The sequence below is a fragment of the Hirundo rustica genome, chromosome 4, assembly GCF_015227805.2.
Source record: "Hirundo rustica isolate bHirRus1 chromosome 4, bHirRus1.pri.v3, whole genome shotgun sequence".
Classification (NCBI taxonomy): Eukaryota; Metazoa; Chordata; class Aves; order Passeriformes; family Hirundinidae; genus Hirundo; species Hirundo rustica.
Genome location: NC_053453.1, coordinates 15,724,073 through 15,746,968, shown reverse-complemented (window position 1 = coordinate 15,746,968; position 22,896 = coordinate 15,724,073). Strand labels below are relative to the sequence as shown.

General features: G+C 38.3%; 1 non-coding gene across 1 annotated transcript; it reads left to right on the top strand.

The window, feature by feature from the left end:
* Nucleotides 1–417: 417 nt before the first annotated feature.
* Nucleotides 418–490, top strand: TRNAK-CUU (transfer RNA lysine (anticodon CUU)). Its single transcript has one exon. It is a non-coding gene; the product is annotated as a tRNA-Lys (tRNA).
* Nucleotides 491–22,896: the final 22,406 nt, after the last annotated feature.

Genomic DNA, 22,896 nt, shown 5'->3' with positions numbered 1-22,896 from the left:
GATGGCAAAACCAGCTTTCAGGAGAATGTGGATGATCTTCTCTCCTTTCTCAAACACTTCCATTGCCGTGTTCCCCCACACAATGATGTCATCGATATACTGTAGGTGCTCCGGAGCCTCACCCTTTTCCAGTGCAGCCTGGATCAGTCCATGGCAGATGGTGGGGCTGTGTTTCCACCCCTGGGGCAGTCGGTTCCAGGTGTACTGCACGCCCCTCCAGGTGAAAGCAAACTGAGGCCTGCATTGTGCAGCCAGAGGAATGGAGGAAAAGGCATTAGCAATGTCAATTGTGGCATACCATTTTGCTGCCTTGGACTCCAGCTCGTACTGGAGTTCCAGCATGTCCGGCACAGCAGCGCTCAATGGTGGAGTCACTTCGTTCAAGGCACGATAGTCCACAGTCAATCTCCATTCTCCGCCCGGCTAGCTCAGTCGGTAGAGCATGAGACTCTTAATCTCAGGGTCGTGGGTTCAAGCCCCACGTTGGACACCAAATTCTCTCTTGGGTTTGAAAAGACAGGTGTCTGCTATGGACAGGCCTCTTCAGGAAATGAGGAATTTGAATCCTTCCCTCCGTGTTATTATAATTTGGAAGATTAAAAATAAAACTTTTCAGTCAGAGCTATGGGGAAAAGGAATAACAGTCCTTTACTAGTAAATATAACAGGACAGACAAAAAAACAACAGCAATTATAACAATAGTAGAACAGAACTAAGAACCCCGAGGACAAATGGTAGAAGCTCCGGCGCTGATGGCTGGAAGCCGGGCGCGGTGGATTGTCCTCCGCAGGCAGGGGGTGTCCTCGGCAGGCAGAGGTGGCAGTGCCGGAGAAGCCGCAGCGGCGGGACCCGGTCTCACCCAAAAATCCAGCAGGACAGCAAAGAAACTCCGAATTCCTGGATACTCCAACAGATGGTAGAATTCCCAGGACCAGACTCCTTCGTTAACCGTGGACTCCAGCAGCCGTGGCCCGATCCGTGCTCCCCACCCCGGGAAGAAGCAACGAAAAAAAAAAAAACCGCGAGATCCCCCCACCCTCTGCTCTCTCCGGGAGCTTTTTTCCCTCCCCCAAAACTAAGTTATCAGTTCTTTTGTCCACGTTAAGCACTCAGCACTTAGTCTCCTAGCAACTTGGGAGGGGGGGAAAAATTCTACAGCAGACTTAAACCCCAACACCTCTGAATAACAATCAAGGAAGATGAAAAGTTAATGTGGAGCAGCACAGCTGCATGCTAGAGATATGTCCCACATGAGTAACAAGTTGTTTGTTTGTTTGTTTGTTTGGTAAATAATATAAATGTTTGTGGCTTCCAGTACTTTCATTGTAAGTATTTTAAATGAGATGGGAAACTTCAATCCTGTGAAGATTTTTTTTTTTTAATTTATTTTTACTGCCATTGTTCAATCACAATTTTTTTCCACTAGGTGTTTTCTGATTTACATAAATTACAAATAACTTTGAAGTTAATACATTTCTAAGAAAAGGTACGATTTCTGTACCTATTCACACACCTATAAGAGTAGGTACAGAACAGTTTTGTCATCTTCCAAGTTTATGTTTAATAATTGAATGTTTAAGCTTCACAAATGTGTAAGATTTTGGTTTTTTGAGACATAATGTAATAAAACTTATTTTTTCCATTGAGCCCAATGGTGGCTTTTTAGCTCTGTTATGATACTGTAGAAATGCAAACTGGCAACACAGATTAAAAAATTGTATTGGGTAAGTAAACTCTACTAGAGGTATAATATTGTATAAAAACCAGCCTTATAGCCAAAAGAATTTTAATCAGATTTTTTTGTTTGTTTATAAGTTAAAATAAAGCCAGTATTTGTGATAAGTGGTAATGTTTTGTTACTTTGCTAGAGCATGATTTGGTTGGAAATGCAGTACAACAAACTAGAATAACAGAATAACTATGGTGATATGTCAGTAACTGCTGAAAAATATTTGTTGCAAGTGAGGTTAGACAGAATGAAGTATGCATGATGAAAGTGGAAGGAAAGTAGTATGTACAGCAAAATTAACATTTAAGAAACTGTCCTAGGGTAACTTTATGATGTTTGTATCCCCAGTTGTCTGTTCTGTTTGTGTTGGATATTGTGTTCTGTACCTTTAAGACTGGTTCTGAGAGCGAAGGGAGGAAAGGAGAAGCATGGGGTTTGTTTTCAGAAACTGCTCTCACTCCTACACATTCTGGTCCTGGACTGTATCATCGGCAGCACGGACAGACAGCGGGACAGAGATCTCCTGTGCTTTTAGTTAGTTTTTAGCTAACTGAGGCAGAGAAGTTCCCTGGACTGTTTTCTTTCTTTTTTTCTTGGGACTGTTTAAACGTGCTCTGGAGTGAAAAACCCAGAACACTGAGGCCCAGGATGGCATTTACCAGTGCTGGAGGGGCTGATAAGAGACTAAGAGAGCCACCCATGGCAAGGACGTGGGTAAAAATTTTAACATGAAAATTTTTAACTATGCTTAAGTAAATCTGAAATGTTCTGCAGTGATTGTTCTGAGACCAGTCAGGAAAAACTAACAGAAGTAATCAGAACTAATTGGGCTTTGAACAATCTTAATTTTATCTGACAGCTGAGAAACATGAATCCTGATGAGTAATGTAAATTTAAATTGCAGACTATTACCACTAATGCAGTGTGATATTATGAATACATTTGTTAATTTCTTTTATTGTTAGATCTAATCTCACCCAAGCCCAAGGCCATTGACATAGTAATTAGTAATACAAGTTCCTGCTCTTTTGCAGGGTCCATGAAAGATAATTTTATGTTTAAGAAAAAGTGCACAAGGGCAAAGTATGATGTGCAATTGATTAGTGTGTGGTGGGCAAACTGGCCACCTCAAAAGACATTTTCAGCCAAGCTTCAGTCAAAATGTTCTTTCATTCCAAGTAAAATAAACAGGTTTGAATTTTTGGGGATTTTCTATTTTCTGTCCTGTAAAACCTATAGCTTCTGGGCTTTTATACAACTAAGATTTATCGTATCTATTCTCCCTATGCGGCGTCCCAAGAAAACATTAATAGATGGCTAGTTTTGCCAATAAATCCCTCAGGGCACAGACAGAAAAATCTGTTTCAGATGAGTTGTTCAGAATGAAATCCACGTCCCAAATGGAACATAGTACTTAGGCTTAAGAGACTCATCTCTAAAAATGTAAAGGTGGTTTTCTTCCCATTCCTAATAAAGGCAAACTATGAAAAAAATCAAATCCCATGGCTCCTGAGAACTCATATATCTACTAATCTAGGCTTAGAGGCTTATTTTCTTGATAGGAATCTAGAGTAATGTGTGAGATCCAAAAACCTGTCCCTTGAGGACTTTGCTTCTTCAATTCAAGAGGCTGGAAGATCATGAGTGAGAAAGATAAGGGATTTCCAGGACTACTAGCCAAAATGTCAGGAGTTTTTCATTGTCTGGGAGCATGGAAACCCATCTAAATAATAAAGGAACTGGTAAATGGAAGAGAGGAACAGAATCCAGTAAAGGAAATAGAGGGAAGTAGGACAGTGAATTTAATGGTCTCTTCTTGGACTTCCACTAGAGTCTATGAAGAAGATGGAAAGAAGCTGACACAAACTACTATGTCTATTTCAGACTGGATAGAAATGAAAACCATGCTTATCTTCAGGATATGCACATGGCTTACAGGCTGTATAAGTGTTGGTATATTGTACAGATTTGTTTTCTTTCATTCAGCATGGCATTGCTAACCTATATGCAACTTGCTAACAGCACAAAATCTTTTTCTGAAGAATTGGTTGCTCACTCTTTAGTTAAGCCTCAGATTATTCCTATTTGAAAGCTTTCTTTTCCCTAATAAATTTCATTCTTTTCTGACTGTGACTTCATTTTTTTCAAGAATGTTTTGAATTTTAGTTCAAAGCCCCTTGTACACTTTCATTGCCGTTAGTGATCCATAGTTCCCTCATTCTCCTCGCCTTCTCTCACACTTTTGTTGTTTCTCTTTTTCCTGCATGTAATCCTCTGCATAGATTTTCCAACCAGTGTGCCCTGGACTATGTCAAATAGCTATTTAATTATTATAAACTGAGATTCTTTGTATTCTGCTGGTCTGAGAGGACATAATTAAATCCTTAGGCTTTAAACTCAGTTTAAAGTTGGATTCGTGAAATGGTTACAAAACTCTTTCAGAAAATATATTTTAAACCCTTTTATAGATCTAAACACAAATCTGAAACAGGGATTTGTAAGATTTTGCCTAAATAAAGAAGATTTATCTGGATCTTTGTTACTTGTATACCTAGTAAGTCAGTATTAGTAACTTTTAAATTGAAAACCAGTTTTGAAATCACAACTGCAAGTATTGATATTACAAACATTAAGTCTAAGAGATCAGCTGACATAGGTAGAGAGAAAGAACAATATCCATAAGCCATATCTTTGGTAAACTTCTGGGACAGCATCAGACCAAGCAAGAGGCAGCTCCAAACTACCCTATTTTTTAACCCAGTTTTTCATTTCTTCAAACTACGAAAGGAAATCTGCTCAATGTACAGCCAAATAAAGAGTAATTGCAGCACAGCTACCCATATCTAGACCACTGCCTGTATAGCTAGGTCATTCTAGCATATGGTTTCTGTGGAGATAACACATTTACATGTGGTGTGTCCAGGAATATAGTGGATTTTTTTTTTTTTTTTTTTTTTTTTTTTTTGAATGAAATATCTTACAAAATGTTGTTATAAAAGTTGATTAATTATCCATACCATTAGCTTTGTTTGAAATTCCATTATCGTTATTCTAATACATAGCAACTACACAGGCAATGGAAGCAGGGACAGGTATCCTGGGAAGAGTTAATGAGCACTCATCAGTTGTGTAGGGCTGGGGTTAAAAAGACTGCAGTGCAGCTGGAGCACAACTTGCGAAGGGATGCAAATAATAATAAGGGCTTCTACAGGCATATTAGCCAAAATATGAAAGCCAAAGAAAGCATACCCCACCTGATGAGAAAGATGCACCAGCTGGTAACAATAAAAGAGCAGAAAGCTGAGATATTCGCGCATTTTTTTTGCCTCAGTCTTCACTGGTAACATCTCTTCCTATACCTCCTGAGTAGACAGACTGTAAGACAGGAGAGGGGAGAGCAAAGCCTGCCACTCTCTGTGACAAACTACTAACCTGTCAACTTCATCTCTGTGCTTGGGAAGATCATGGAACAGATTCACTTCGAAGCTATGCTAAGGCACATGGAGGACAGGGAGGTGATTTGGGACAGCCAGTATGCCTTCACCAAGGGCAAATCCTGCTTGACCAATGCAGAGGCCTTCCATGATGGAGTGACTACATCAGTGGACAAGGGAAGTGCTCTCAGTGTCATCTCTCTGGAATTCTGTAAGGCCTTTGACGCAGTTCTCCACTATATCCTTCTCTCTAAATCATAGATCTATGAATTTTTATGGATGGGCTATTCAGTGGATGAGGAATCACTTGGATGGTCCTATCCAGAGAGTAGTGGTCAACAGCTCATTGTCCAGAGAGAGACAAGTGGTGAGTGGTGTCTCTTACAGGTTTTTACTGGGACAGGTACAGTTTGATCTCTCCATCAGTACTTCCAGTACTTAAATAGGGCTTATAAAAAAAGGATGGACCCAAACTGTTAGGCCTATTGGTATAGGAAAAGGGTGAAAGACTTTAAACTGAAAGAGAAGAGGATTAGATTGGATATTGCAAAGAATATCTTCACTATGATGGTGTGAGACACTGTACAGGTTGCCCAGATGGATACCCCATCCCTGGAAGTGTTCAAGGCCAGGCTGGATAGAGCCCTCAAAAGCCTGATCTAGTCGAAGGTGTTCTTGCCCATGGTAGGGGTTTGGAACTAGCTGATCTTCAAAGTTCTTTTGAGCCCAAACCATTCCATGATTCTACACTAAGTGCAGGGCTTTGGGAGGATGTCTTCTGACCCAGCTGGGCCCTTCTACCCTTTCTATTTAACTGCTTCCAGGGAAGGGCCAGTTTTGTTGAACATACCTGTGTACTATTTTTGCTATGCTCAAGCAAATTTTTTGCCTTAATATGTTTAAACCAAATGTATGTTTTTAATTTCTTTAGGAGTAAATTATAAATTCAGAGTGTTAAGGGAAATTACACATTTCAGGTGACAGAAACAACTGAGAATATTCTTAGAATTTGTAAAGAAAAATGAAAGTACTGCAAGTCAGAGCAGGGGCTTAAAATTTTTATCTAAATTCTCCCTGAGGGAGAGTCTATCTTTTTTTTCCACTGAGTATATAAGAAACCTAGTAGATCAGCCGGCTGTCTCAGGCACTTAAGTTAGTTGCCTAAATTTAAGTGGTGTGGAGGCTGTTCTTTCCCCATTCCCACAACATTTATAATTAACCAACTGAAAAGCAGCTCATGAGCAACTCACAGTAGGAAGAGATCAATTCCCAGGGGAAGGTGTCTGCAATCAGTAATCTAGACTGCTCTAACTAAATTTGTGGGATAAATTCTACACAATGAATTATTCCACTTGCTTTTCAACTAGTTTAATTCCGTTAAGGTCTGAAGTAATTTGTAGGCATCAATACTTTTAGTTAGCTGAACAATTGTCTGCAGTTTCTGCAAAACTCTTAAATCCTCATGGTTTGAACTGTTACATCATCTCTAGCAACATCTTTTTTGTTCAAAAGTTAATGAAAGTGCTGCTATTTCTGTATTATTACATGTTAGCTCCAGTTTTCCATTTGACTAAAACACTCCAGACATATTATCGTCTACAGATTTAGAATAAAACAAATGTTGTATTTACTGTACTGTAAATAAAAGTGAATAGAACCAGAATATCCTGGGAGAAAACAAGGAAGAAAACATTTCATTATGTTTCTCTTCCTTAGAAGTCTGAGTGTTCCTGAAACAGCCATCATTAATCTTAATAGAATATGGTGCATATGCCATAAATATGCAATCTTTCAAAATTTTAGTAAAAGTTCAGGTACCTGTAGTGCTCCCTGTCTTATGCCATCTATGGCAACATGCTTAGGAAATATAAAGAGTTAATCAAGCCTTGGAAGCCATCTTAAAATAATACAGCAGTGTCAGGACTGGCCTCAACAGCTCCTGATATTTTGTTTGGGTTTTTTGGGGTTTTTAATTTGTTTTAATTTTCAGAAATGTGAATATCAAGCAGTACAATGAGAAATATTATATTTACCTCATAGGGACAATGAATGGTAGTCTTGATACCTAATAGGCTCACTTTATAGTCCAGTTACAGTACTTCTATTAATAAATTATTTAAATGTCCAACTCATGTGATGATAAGACATTTCATTACAATTATCTTAATTATTTCTCAAAATAAATAATCTTTTGAGTCCAAAATCAGTCAAACATATGCTTTATTTCTCTTAGAAAATTAAGGGATTTTTTGATCTAAAATTTACTGGAAAGGAGAAAACCAACTGCATTTAGTTTCACAGACTTTGGGTCATGCTTACAGAAATTTAAAATATGTTATAGAAACCATTTAAAAAGTTTTAGAACTCCTGTCTGACCCTGAAGGCCTTTCTTTGCTGCAGCTTATGAACTTCTAAAAGGGTAAACTTTCAAAGCAATCTGTAGGAAACACACACAAATCCCCCTTTATTTATGATCAAACAGTATGTGATTATTTTCCATGCATAACTCTTAAAATTCATCCCAAAGTGTCTTGATTGTACTGAATCTTCAAAGTGCATGAAAACAGAATTGAACTTGCAAAGCTATTTGAAACGTAGGCTTTTGTAATAAAAATGTAAAAATCCCCCTCCTGGGTTACATATTATACAGCAGAAAACTTAGGAAACAATCAAAGAGTTTGCAAGTTATCTTCATAATCTTCACACAACAATGTAGTTGCACTCAAGTTTTTCCAGGAAGCACTATTCAGCTGCTAGACAAAAGAGCTTCTGAAGAATTTAATGCATTTAGTTGGAGAAAAAAAGTCACTAATCCATTTGAAACAGATTCCTAGTGATAAAATGAGAAAGAAAAGCCTTGTACTTTTCAGGATATGATAGCAAAGAATTGTAGTCTAGTTTGTCTAATTACCGTCCTTCCAATTGTACGTGAAAACCTGGTCTTCAATGTGAATAATATGCGTAGTGTGTACTTTTAAGTTCAATTCCTTTTCAAATTTTACTTTGTTTGAATGACTGTAAAGATCAAGTCCTATATGTCATCCATATGCTTCGCAGAACAGAAATATTTCAGGAGTTTTAAAAACTGTACCAGTATAAACTACAGGATCTGAAAGTATAGTAGTTTTGTAGACTGCAATTAATGCTTGTGAAAGTCATTTTGCTTTATCTCTCTATAGTTTTTCTCCTATTTTCATTTTGGTAGAAAACATAGATGTCAACAGACCTCAGGTGAAACAGTGATAAATTTTCTATTTCACGCTAAGAAAATAAGTCTCTACTTTCTCCAGCTGGCAGAGTTGGAAGAAATTTTCAGGGAACAGGATTCTTCTCAGTTATTTGTAAAGGAAGATTTAAGTTCATATAATATTGAAGATTGAGGTTTCTTCAGAATTCTCAACTGTTTAGATTTTGGTACAATTCTAATTTCAGCGAGCTTGCATCAAATTATTATAGTACATGTGTACTTTTGAAGAGTGCAATAGAATTTAGACCTTTTTTATTAAATAATTATGACCCCCAAAAAGGAGAAACCACATTCTTCAACCTCTGACTTCTACCTTTAAATTCTTTACTAAAGAAGTGTAGTTGTCAGATTCAGTCTCCAAGAGGAGATTTCACAGAAAAAGGAATTGAAATTCCATTAAAAGAGGCAGAGCATTTTGACTTTTCATCAGTTAGATCTGTTGGATTACAGCTTCATGCTTTGAGAAAGAACAGGGCAGTGAAATGCATTATAAAAACGGAGTACACACTTCACCTTGTCTCCAATGATTTACTTTTACAACATTCTTCTCCAGGTGTTCTGTAGAGAATTGCATCTGACAGATATGGAGAAACATTGAACAGCAGGCATTTGCTAGGACACCTCTGCTGATAAATAGGAGAAAAACGTGCATATATATGGATGGGGTTGATTCAGAGCAGAAGAGGAACAGCAAATAATTTCTAAAAAAATGCTTTGTTGGCTATGTTTATGTTACGGTGATCATCAGCTAAAAATCAGTGGAATTACTTGGAAATTTTTTTTTTCTTGTTTAATTATTTTTTTTCCTATATTTTGAGGTGAAGACTGTAAACTCAAAGATATAAAAGATGTAAAATGGCTGTAACATGGAGATTGCTGACTAATGAGCCCAACAAATGACAGAAAACACTGAGTTTGTGTAAAGCAAGTTTAACCCATCTATGATTTAAAGGCAAGGTAAGGAGTGCAGAGAGTTACTCAGGCAACAAGGAACAGTGAACTGCTCACTGGGAAGATGGAAAAAAAAAATCAACCAAAAAAACCCCCATAAACCCAAGAAACCTATGAGAAGTACATTCTGTCTGAGCAAGTGACAGATAGAACCTGGGTTTGTGAATTTTCTGCATGGGGCTCATGGAGAAGAAGAAATGAAGACTGGATGTGGACTTGGAAAACAGAAGTCCAAATGAGAATGTCAAGATAAATGGAAGAGAGAAGGCCACATAAAAAACTGAAGGCCTGCATTTACTGAACAGCAGAAGCTGAATGGCAGATCAATAAACCAAAAAAAAGAACGACTGTAAGAAAATGGCAGGAGGATTAAGAGCCAGTTTAGAAGCAGCTGTGATGCAGTGGGCAGCAATGAGGAGAAACATGCTGAAAGAGAAGATAGGATGACAGAAGAGAGAAGCTGCTAGCCCCATAAGAGAAGTGGTAATGGAGATAGCTTTGAGAAATTGCCCTAGTATAAACAAAGGCATTACACAGAAGACAAGGCAGGATAGTTAACAGACAGGAAAAATAATGCAGAATGTAGCTTTAAGATGAGGGGCAGTGTTTTTGTGACTGGAGAGTTCTTGGTACGGACTAACAAATCTGCCACTGCAGCAGATCCAGAAGTCAGTATAAAGTCTGCCAGGAATAAGCATGCACACTATGAGGTCAGGGATGAAAGGTATTTTCAAAGAAACAGGGGGAAATACACAGATATTGATCACTTTCCATGCTGGGACACACCCTAGGTTTCAAATGGAACTGACCAAGGGGATTACCCCAAACTAGGGTAGCTACTGAGACACACAACTGCCCCACATGATATCCAACATAATTGTTCCAGCTACTGGGGAAGAAATCTCGATATGATCATTCTCCTCTAGGACTGCTTCTCAGAGGGAGGTTATGACAAATTCATCAGATATTTAAAATAATTTCTTGCACTAAGTGCAAGAATGTACTTTGTAATATAAAAATATATACTATAGTGTATGGTATACAACATAAACATGTACTTCAGTAAGTTAAGATATTGGTGCCGCTCGGTATTATATTAGACATTATTAATGATAATGGGAAAGAAGAGAACTAGAATGTGAAAAGTAAAATATGCAAGGACAGACTCAAAAGGAAATTTCAAAAATACGTAAGAGAACATCAAGTTTCAAGTAGAAATGAAGCACTAGTCAACACTCATTTCATATCTTCATTATTACCCTTGGAAAGAAAAATGTAAAGGTATTTCACTTGCTGACACAAAATTGGCAACCCTGTGAGCATGGGAAAGATCAGGTCCTTGTAATGGAAGGACTCCCTGACATTAAGGAATGGGGTACATATATGGATGAAATTCAACTGCAGAAAGTAAAGGTTATTCATGCAGGGACCAATAATGAGAATTTCTTCTATAATCCAGGAGTTTCTCAGTTGGAAACAATAAAGAAGGAAAAGCAGCTGGATCTACTAATCAGTCACAGAATATCTATGAGCCACCAATGCCATGCAAGCATGAAAAAGTGAATGTGATTCCAGGTTATAGAACAGAAGGTTACAGGCCATTCCTCAAAGAGCCATGGTGTCATTCCCACAGTTTTAATGGTAATACACCAGCAAGCGGTAGATTAAAGAGCAGACACAGACACTTTCTAAATTAAATAACCAATGGACTCATACCCTGAAAAATTATTAAGTGATGGCAGTTTAGCAAAAGCATTATAGAATTGTTCATCTATTTTTATGCACTAAAACTAGGTATAAAAATCAGGGACTGGTCCCTGTTATTTTGGTGTAATGCAATTCCACAAAATAATATAGGTTCAGCCACAAGACAACATACAATTATAGGTTTAATCATGCAAACACATCCATTAAAAATTGCATATTGAGGTACTTTTCTTTTAATACCTCAGATTAAAAATTACTGGTTAAGTAGCTCTCCATTTAGTAATCAGAGGGCATTTAGAACAGGAATGTTGGTTGACAAGGCATATTCAAATCAATATGCCAAGTGATACATTTGATAATGGAAATCACCTAAGAAGAAGGTTCAGCAAACATAATGCTTTTGAAACTCACATATTTACTCTTTTATTTATTGAATTTGTCAGTCTTCTCTTATGCAGCACAATCATTAAGAGAGTTCTTAGATTACTAACCATCACAGGTTACATGTACTGCTGGTAGTCATTCAATGCAAACATTGTAGGTCCCTTCAACTCTGCATATACACATGCAATAACTTGTGTGGAAGAATAGTACATGAACTACTAACAAAGCAGCAAAGTTAATCATCAAAAGACTGGATAGCATAATTTGCAATGTAGTATTTTTTTTCTAGAAGTATGCATTGAGAGGTTGCACATTTTATCCATGAACAGTATCAGTTTTGTGGTAGTGCCATGTGAATACCCTGATCTTTTTGCAGTTATGCAGTGGTCAAGAACTTGACTCCCTGAGAATTTTCCTTCACAGCATAAAATTTATTATATATTCTTCTCTCATCTACTCTGACCTGGTTTTATTTTATAATTATTTGAAGAATATTTCTTGCAACTTTTCTCCAAACAGGAAGAAAGGAAGTGAAGAAAGCAATCAGCAGGAAGTCAGTATGAATTATCTATTTCATTTAAAATCTATTTCTCATAAGGATTAAATATAAATTATATGAACATTTACCATAAGAAAACTGCAGAAAGGATGGGGAATTTATTGTAACAGGATAAAAAAAGGTGACGCTTTCTACATACACTCAAATAAAGAGATAAAACAATAAATAAGCAACAAATTCTTTATATGCTTTGTTTGCATTTTCTCATCACATAGAAACCACTTTCTCCTTCATTTAGGCTATTGTAATTTAATTCAAGTGTGTTGCATTGTGTGGCAACAGTGACCACCATGTCCAGGGAGGTTACAACCACTGGCAGGGGAAACAGACGAGACAAGTCTTTGCTGTTAAGCACAAGAACCCATTTATTCCCCCTTACCCCAGGCTGGGGAGGGGGTGAAGACGAAGGGAGGCGAAGACAAAGAGAGCGAGAAGGGGCAGGGTTGTGGGTTTTATCGAGTATTTTAGGGGAGGAGTCTTAGATTTTAGGTCAAGGGAAGCTATCAGATTTCAACCACCTCAAAACAAGATTCCACAACTCCTCCTTTTATAAATAGGTTAAAAGGTGTGTTGAATAACTTATAAGAAGAGGATTTTCAGGAATATGACTTACTGGTTTACAAAATTAAAATTATCATTATGAAGCTAAATTAACAAATAACAGAAAAGCATTTGAAACATAATTACAGAGGATAAAGTAACAGAATTGATGATACTGAATTAAATTAATAAATTTTCACTTAGTGAGTTAATAGTTCAATCTCCTTTGGCTTTTGCTCTTCCTACCAGAAGGGGTGCAGTTCTTTCATCTCCTCTTCATGAGGGGCACAGTTCTTACTGTTTGGTCTCAGCTTTGGTACTGGTGTTGTGGGTGTTACTATTGTAGGTGATGATGACTGTGAAGCGAGGAATGGTGAAAGCGGCAGTCCTAGAGCTCTCAGCACCACACGGCAGGGTCTGGCCTTCTCTCAGGACTACGCTGCTCTGCCACGCCTCCTCTGCTGCACCCGCTGCAGGGCACCACAGGGCCTGGCACTCTCTGGCCAGCCCCGCCTCACCTCCCCTGCCGTGCGGGCCCGGGGTGGGCCAGCTGCAGGGCACAGCAGAGCCTGGCACTCTCTGGCCAGCCCCGCCTCACCTCCCCTGCCGTGCGGGCCCGGGGCAGGGCCAGCTGCAGGGCACAGCAGAGCCTGGCACTCTCTGGCCAGCCCCGCCTCACCTCCCCTGCCGTGCGGGCCCGGGGTGGGCCAGCTGCAGGGCACAGCAGAGCCTGGCACTCTCTGGCCAGCCCCGCCTCGCCTCCCCTGCCGTGCGGGCCCGGGGTGGGCCAGCTGCAGGGCACAGCAGAGCCTGGCACTCTCTGGCCAGCCCCGCCTCACCTCCCCTGCCGTGCGGGCCCGGGGTGGGCCAGCTGCAGGGCACAGCAGAGCCTGGCACTCTCTGGCCAGCCCCGCCTCACCTCCCCTGCCGTGCGGGCCCGGGGTGGGCCAGCTGCAGCCGCGCCGCCGGAAGTGGGAGGGAGGTAGGCAGGCAGGGGGAAGGGCAGGCACAGGGCCGGAAGAGAAGGATTTCGGCGGGAAAGAGGTGATCTCAAAACCGCATGGTAAGTGCCATTTTTTAGAAGGAGCGCCCAGGACGGAGCAGCCACTGCCTTCCCGGGCAGGGAACAGAGGATGTGGAATGACAGGAGATAAAGGTAGGAGGATGGTAGCTCACCCGCATCACTTCTGGACAGTTTCCAACCTTGTCCTGCCTTCAGGGAAAGGGGAATAGGGGTGAAGAGGGGCACAGAGTGACGGAGAGATGGTAGCAACTCCGTGCCATGCTGGCAGTTTTCACTCCTTGCTGCGCTCTTAGGAACAGAAGGTAAGGAAATATATAGGCAGCTTCACAGAAACTGAAAAACTTGAAGGTTCACAGGAAGGAGGACCACTTATCTAGGGCACCAACACTCTGCATGCAAATCATCCATAATTGTCCATAAGTAGCCACTAGGCCTTTACCGTCCATAAGTTGTAGTAAACATGTCAGGAGAGTTGGTAAGAATCCCCATTGCCCTTTTTGCAGGCAGACTAGCTGCTTGTAGCTCTTAAAAACCCCTTCCCATGAGGAATGAAGAGGGGTGCCAATCCTGTTGTTCTCACTGGTACTCCAGGCTGGGGAGGGGGTGAAGACAAAGAGAGGTAAAGACGAAGGGAGGTGAAAACGAAGAGAGTGAGAAGGAGCAGGGTCATGGGTTTTATAGGATATTCTAGGGGAGGAGTCTTAGGGTTTAGGTCAAGGGAAGAGATCAGATTTCAGCCTCCTCAAAAGAGGACTTCACACGAGTGCACAACCAAGTTTCATGCTGCAAACTTTAAACTTCCTGAAATGCAAATTTCTGTAAGATTTCAGACAACATGTATATACTATTTAATATTTCCTCATTATTTAAAGACAGTACAGGTCCAATGGATTTATGGACACAGAATAAAATAGTATTCAGCAGGCCAGTAAAGCTTACTTGTTGGTTTTGGAGTTGAAAAGTTGTTGTTTTTTTTTTTTTTTCTTGTCACATTGAAGAGACTGTACTAGTCAATCACTTAAATTTGATGGATTAACTTCTGCTAACACAGAGCAACAGTTACTATCAAAATTGTGTGAGTTAACTTATTAATCCACAATTTTTTCTTGTTGATATCTGCTTCCAAAAAAATATAAGGATTTATCAGTAATGTCTAAACCAGGAGGACAAGAAGAACTTTTAGACCAAGCCAAAACATACCAGTACCTTCAACAAAAAGAATCAGTTGAAAGCCATATTTTACCTTACAATTACTGTACAGTCAGATTAGTTATATCAAAGGACATTTATACAAGCAGAAATATGAACTAGAAGTGGCATCTTCTCCTTATAGTATTATTCCATATAGTTTTAGGAAACAAATACCTTTCAACAATGAAGGGGTGGCAAATACAAAATATGTAAAAATGTACATCTAGGATTCTTAGTTAAACTTCTCTTACATTGTTGTATTTATGTGGCTGACCTTCCTTGCTTATAGAAGCACAAAAAATTAAAAATTTAAAATATTTGACAAAATTATGTGGGAATTGATACAATATGAATGAAGCTAACAAATAATTATCATGGCACGCAATTTACCTCTGTTCTGCTATAAATTATAAATTTGCAACGCAGAGTAGAACAGATAATTGATAACTGTGAGAGCAATAGGCCTCAGTAAGTTCTTATAAACTCCTATAGTGTGGTGGTGTGTTCTTCTTTATGCATCTTTTTGTAAACCCCTTTGAATAGTTTGATCCTCTTTCCCCCCTGATATGTTTCGTTCCAACCCAAGTTTTCTTCTCCCTTGCCCAGGCTGTCCATCACTCCCTAGACCCACCTGTTACCTCATTTACGTAAGGTCAATCCTCCCGATGCCCTACCCATTGTTCCAGAGAGTTCCCTGTCAGTCCTTGTCCCCAACCCCCTGCCAAAACCCAGTTTGGTAATTCCCCTAATCCATATGACCCTTTCCACTCCCACTGTCTTTCCTATTGGTTGCCATATTTTGAGCCCTTGCATAACCTCCTCCCTGCTGTATCCCTAACTGGTTGAAGAATTGTATCCTCCCCCTGTTCCTCCCTCATTTAAAAGACTGTGCAAGGTGCAGGTTTGGGGTTTTCTTGTCACTGCCTTCCTCAGGCAATAAAGCTCTTTGATATGCACACGAGACCCCTCCCTGGTCTTTACTCCAATCCTCAGCACTTCACAGCTGGTGATGTAGAGCAGCCCTGCTGCTGCCAGAATCAACAGCCTGCTGAATCAGAAGGCCAATTCAGCCTGGGGACAGCCACTCTCAGCAGGGTCCAGGAAGGAGCTAGCTGGGGGGATTTCTCCAGCATCACATCAAAAGTCAGGCATTTTCCTGGAAAAAACAAAGCGAGATGCGTGGAGATAGACGCCAGTGAAGTAAACAAGCTTAACACAAACAGAGGCAGCACACACATGTAAAAGTGGATACCTGTTACCATTGGAAGTATTGATAATCTGCCATATGAAATATGAAAGAAGTAAAAATTACTAGAGACAACTCAAATGCATACACTTGCCTTCTCGTAACCAGCTGATATATTGCTGGAAAATATGCATTGAAAGCTTGGCTTTGGAAGAATAATGGTTACATCCAGTGGCTATATAAGGTAGACTCAGTATAAATTCCCTCAGTATCTCTGAAAGGGAGTATATATTTCAGAACTTACATTACTGAAGACAATACAACTAGCTAATTCAGGTGAAACAATTTCTAATTATAATTGATCAACACATTTTTTCTGGTATTGTCATATTTTAGATTACTAAAATTGTATTTAAAGTACCACTAAAGCTTTAAAGGGGGAACCTTATAACTCTCTCCAACTTCCTGAAATGAGGTTGTAGCAAGGTGAATGTTTGTTTCTTCTCCCAGGTAACAAGTAACAGGACCAGAGGAAATGACTTCAAGTTGTCCCAGGGGAGGCTTAGATTGGATATTAGAAAAGAATTCTTCACTGAAAGGGTGGTTAGGCATTGATTGGAATAGGCTGCCCAGGTCAGTGGTGATACCGCATTCCTGGAAGTGCTCAAAAGATATGTGGATACGGCACGTGTGGTATAACGATGAGCATGGCGGTGCTGGGTTAATGGTTGGACTCAATGATCTTATATGTCTTCTCCAACCTTAATGATTCTGTGATTTTATAGAACATATAATTTAAAACAACCTAATTTTATAATTAACTTCCAAAACAGTGGGTAAGTTGTCTTCAGCTTTTTCCTTATTGGCCCAACTGTCTGCCTGCTGTTGCATGGAAGAGCCAGACAGTGTTGCAACAGAGGCCCAGAGCAGTGTTGATAGAGGATTGGCTAATACGGGTTCCTTGGTAAGCATATACTATATCACAAAATATATTGTTTAAAAAAATTATTCCTTGTATGTTTTGAGATCTCTTTAGAATATAAGTGAGAGCAACCTGGGCTAAAAGAAACCCTTGCCTTCTCAGTCCCTGACTATTATCAATGTCACAGACTTGGATTTTCCCATGTTGAATAAGAAATGTGAGCTTAGAATCCTCTTCCTGGAGTCTGATGACATGTATGGTGCATTTTTTTCAAGGGTGTCCCCAGAAACTTGTGGTGTGCTTCAAGAGAGTTGAAGCCAAACAAAACAAGAGAAATACAGGATGAAAATCTTATTCTAAATTTTGCAAATACTTGAGAAACATCACCTGGCCTGATGAACAGGCCTATTTGCTCCAGACAGATGACTACAGAGCCACACAGTTTGGAACATTTCCATTACTAACACCTCTTCTTCTCTTCCCAGACAGCATCAGAGAGGCTGCTGGAGAATCCACATTCATGTTTTGTAGTTGCTCTTCACAGAGGTCCCAGGACCTGCCTCTTGCCTCAACTATTCCGTTCATCCTCATAAACAAGCTAATTCTAAAAGACAGGTTTCTTCAGAGATAATTTACTCAAGTTGTCACTGCTTCAGATTCTTCTTAAGAAAAAATAAACTTTGAGATAATAACTTCAAATTCTGAACAAAATTCCTGTGGTGATCCTGAAAAGCTATAAAATAATGCTGATTACAACATCCTGACATAAAAGTAAATAAATCTAAGTAAGTCTTGGATAGGCTTTTCTCTGAACACGCGAATTTGTCTTTTTACTTCGGTGAAACTGGTTGGATAGTGAGACTATCAAACACGTGCAGCCTTTAATGACATAGAATAATGTGTTCAAAGTTCATGGCAGCTGGTGTAAAAATGATGGCAGAAGTGTAATTTTTCAGAACTTGACCAATAATAGACATACATGGACAAGAAGTTCTCTGTAATAAAAATTATGCAGAACTCATTTCACTTATTAAAAAATTAACTTCATAAACTTAGTCCTCAAAAAGGTACAAAACCAAATTATAAAACAATTCATCTATATGGACCATGAAGGTATTATATCAGTACAATATCAATGATTCTTTGCCAAGAGGCACTAGAAGACAAAGGAATGAATTTAAGATACAACATGGGAACATGAGAAAAAAAAGCTATAAGGAAAAAGTATTCTACCATGAGACTAGTCAAACAGCGACTCTACGAGGCTGTAGATTCTCTGTCCTTAGGGATATGCAGAATTTGACTGAAAATCATCATGAGCAACCTTATCTTTTTGGAACAGGATTAGATGACTTCTCGAGGTCCTTTGCAACTTATGTTATTTTATGGTTCAAAGATTTCATTTTCTTCTTTGATGTGTGACCTGATAGGTTTTACTGGAAGGGGAAAGCTGTAGCAGTGCAGTACCTCACCTTGAGTTAAGCTCTTCTCATGTCACTAAACATCAAGGAAGTTACAGTTTTTAATTAATTACTGAAATATAGAACTTGTAGAAATACTAACTTAAAAGACAGTTAAGTCACAAGTATGATAGTTTGCAATACTTTCTGTAAGAGTGTTAACCAAGTAACTACTACAACTTTCCATTATCTGTGCTGCATGATAGAACTAAATACAAGAAGCTTCTGACTCTGAAAGGTTCTTACTCATGGAGCAATCTTGTAACAAGCCTTTGTTGGCTCTTACCAACTTAACTGTTCTCAGTATTTGACGAGCTTGTTAAAACATACAGTATGAAAACTACATATGCAATTATTGATGCTTTAAGATCAATGCTTGTTTAACTGATTTGGAAGCTGACACAAGAAGGAGGGTGTCTTGTATTTCTTTGTGGAAACACTCCTTAACATAAGCTAATATGTCTTAGTGCTACTGTTATCAAAGGACAGACAGCCCTGTAGCCTGTACCTTCCAACCCCGCTGTGCCTCCTGTTGTAGGGATTGGAGAAATTAATTCAGTATCCTTTCTCTTGTTCCCATGCTCTCATTTCAGTATGGAAGGTCTGCTTCACCATTTCATAAAGCTCATCACCAATAGCACATCACCAATAGCACAGGCTGGGGTCCTACAGGGCAGCTGCCACTCTCCATGGGCAGTAGTCAATGGAAATGATCAACATTGTGTGGGCCAGCACTTACATGAGGAGCAGTAACTTATCAAGTATAAAATAGATATGATAGATAAAATAGCAATTCAATTGCTATTGCAATATCATGATGAAACATTGAAACAGAAAAGTTGCTTTTGAATATGTGATATGGTCTTTTGCACATGAAAATTTATTTAAATGACTGTCTGAAATATGAGGGTATTTTTTTATCTGCTTTTCCTTTATAGCTCATTTGCACAGTTCTAAATTCTCTTGGTGCTAATTTTAACTTCCCATGGTTTACATACACTTTCACTTGAAGAAGCAGTCTGAACATCTTAAAAAACTTCTTTGCTAATTTATAATGGCATTACATAATTGAGTAAATTATGAAGAATTTATTCACTTTCCTGGCAGAATTTCATCCAATCAAAGTAATCAGCATCTAATATTTTGCAAATGAAGCTCACATCCTGTAACCTGGCCACTTGCTGATCAAGCAGTACTTTTACTTTCAACTTTGTCTAATTTCTAATTTCTATACACTGTCTTGTTATCCCTTCTTCCTTTTTTTTATACAGGTCTGAAACTGTTTGAACAGTATGCTGCTCACTGGCCCATTACTTGAACAGTTTCCTACAAAAGAAACCCCTTCTTTAACTGAAAGAGGGCCAGCCTTGTCACTAGCAGGTTCTTCCTCTGAGGCTGGACACTCATTGATCTTTTCATTTTGTTCAGGATCTGGTTTTAAAGCCATTCTGTCAGCTTGCACTTTGCAGTGGACTGACTTGATCCAGAAGTTAATTGATTTGACATTAACCTGCTTTAACAAGCCTAAAGTATCAATAAATCATTTCTTTAGTCACTGCTCTTTTCCTTCTGCTTTATTGATATACTTCACCTGAACTGATAAATAGGGTGAAAAAGATCTCTTCCTTCTAATATACTTTACATGCTTAATAATACCGTTCTAAAGAAAAAATATGGTGTTAATATACATGAACACATAAAATATGATAGATTACTTTAACTTTGCTATTCTTATCACTTTTATAAGATTCACTTTTAGGAAGACATTGAATTTAGGGAACACAGCTTTACTTACTATGTAGTCTGACTGATGAGTCCAACTACAAATCCACAATAAGACTTCTCTAAATAACTCAAAAATTCCTCTGAAGTATATGATCTCTTTTTTTCACTCTCTCCTTTCACCCCCAGATCTGTCTTTACAAGTACCTTATGAACACATGTGCACTTGCATTGCTTACGGGAAGTCCAGAGCAAAAGCGCTTCCACTACTGAGAATAAATTATTTGTTGTTATGTATCTCTTCACTTGAAGTCACACTTCAGTGCACCATATCAACTTTGTTTTCCATCAGTAAATCAGTAAGAAAAATTGACTGTGAAATTTTAATTACTTCTTTGTCACTAAAACCAAGTGAGACAATGAGCTGACATAAGTAACCTGTCAAGCAAAGATTTTATACCTATTTATAAGAATCTGTAAATGCAATCATATATAGTACTTGTCAAACTTAAATGTGTGGTCAAGAAAAATATAAAAATGACAAAAAAGTAAATTAGTCATCTTATTTATTGCTCATATATGGCTTTAAGTGCTGGATATGAAAAGTCAGCTTTGGGAGACATAAAGATTTCTGCATATTTGAATGAAATGAGAATTTTGAGGATTTTTAAAAAAAAACAGAGAGAAAAAAATATTGTTTTAAAGATTATTTTTCTGATATTGTTAAAATATAGACCATACCCTGGGGCCACTAGATAATAGGAACTTTTATCGTTAATCTCAGTCAGATTTTTGAAAGAGTCAATGCAATGAACTTCCACTTAATATTGTTCCCATTAGTAGAATGAATGGTACTTTGCATGGAGTGACAAGGAGAAAAAAAAATCAATCTTGTGGTTTTAATCTTAATCAGCATGCTTGCATATGGCAAGTTCTCACTGCCTACTTTGTGAATATATGAATCCATGGGTTTGTGGGTGTGTATCTACAGAAAGAAGGAAAAAGAAAAAAAGTATAGCAATAAATTAGTGAACATTCCACTTGAGTTCACTGAGTAAATGTTGAATTTTCAAATAAAAATAAACCCCTAGTCATTTGGCTTGTGACTGAATAATTTTCTTTCAAGGTGGCTTGCTACTGGAGACCAAAGCTGCGGCAATTTTCTCCTGTGCGCAAAATCTTCATCTCATGGGTTGTAACAGTTGGTGTGGTTACTGGTTTTTAATATATAATGAATAGATTTGAGGCTGGTGGCAAGAATGGGGAATAATAGCATACTTAACAAAGTACAAATTTTTCAACCGGAAGGGTTTAATACCTTTAGCCGAAGGCCATTTTTACTGCAGCTAGCATACTGATTAGAAAAGATCACCCTAAACTGCTTGAATTTAAGGTATGATAACCTTTAAAGGAAAAATGAATCCATTTTCTAAGTACAGCAGACAGAAAGTTCAAATGATAAGAATCACTTGTCAAAACTAATAAAACAGAACCATATCTAATATTAGTTTTTTGCACTACATTTGGCATTTAAAATTTTAAATGGTGCCTTAGTGAAGAACTAACATTATTTGTGGTGCGTGCTTTATGTGCAAGGGGAAACTAGAAACATTCAGTGTTTTCATAGCAAGCCAAAGGAAAGAAAAGAAACATGAATAAAGTTTAAACATTCAGCAAGGTTCAAGTATACAGTTCATTCAAGGAAGATTTATTGGTTTCACTGGGATATAATTTACTATTGTTTATTAGACACTTAAAAAGTTGGGTATCTAACTTAAGGGTCATTATAAGATCACTATGTAGTTAAAGTGTTAGGAACTTGCTGAAAGCAACTTTTTTTTTTTTTTTTTTTTTTTTTTTTTTTTTTTAATAGGTCTCTAAAATAGGAAGGATTAAATAGTCACTCTCTCCATAGATAGCAAAGGCAGTGAATATGAGTAGCTTATCCCTACACCATATGTCTCCTTACAACAGTACTTTTTTTAATCCTGAGATGCATGCTCAGATTCACAAACAGATTAATGTGGCTGTGCTCTGAGAAACCATTTTTGTGTCATATGTGACAAAATTACTTGGCTATTCATTGTATGAATGTATTATGAAAGTATAACAGCAGAAGGCTCAAAAATAAGAAAGAGAAAGATGAACCACAAGAATATTTTTTTTTTGATAAACATTTCAGGGTGATTAAAATGGGATGACCGTGTTCTTTTCAGACAAGTTCCTATCATCTCACAGAGCCAAGTTTCTAATCTCATTTTACCTTTTAACGAAACAGCACATCAGCATTTAACAGTAAGAGAGATGCAATTCCCAAGGGGTGAAAAGGCTCTGTTGAGAAGCAGTAGAGACTGATAGAAGGAGAGGTGAGAATTATAGAACAATAAAATTGCAGAATCATTTAGGTTATAAAAGAACTTTAAGATCGAGTCCAACCGTTTACCCAACACTGCCAAGTCGCATGCCTAAATCATATCTCCAAGTAGGTCGAAGCAATCAAAATTACAGGCTTTTTGTCATTTTAAATCCCATTTTGAATGGCAAGAAAAGTGACTCTCTAAGAAATAATTATTGAAAAAGGCACGTCTCTCTAGCCTGTGTACTGCTATTCCATGGATGTTACCTAGTATGATGGATTTATTGTACCATGGTGAATACTATAAGGCAAATTATGTCATCCTTACTTGTACCTCATATCAAGGATATAATTTTCTTTACAGACTGAGGGTGCATGCAATAGTAATAAGTTAGCCAAGCCCCCATTATCTTCATGCAGGGAGAAGCTAATTCTTTATTTTTACAACTCATTTTATACAGTTTTTACAGACTTTGTGTGCAAC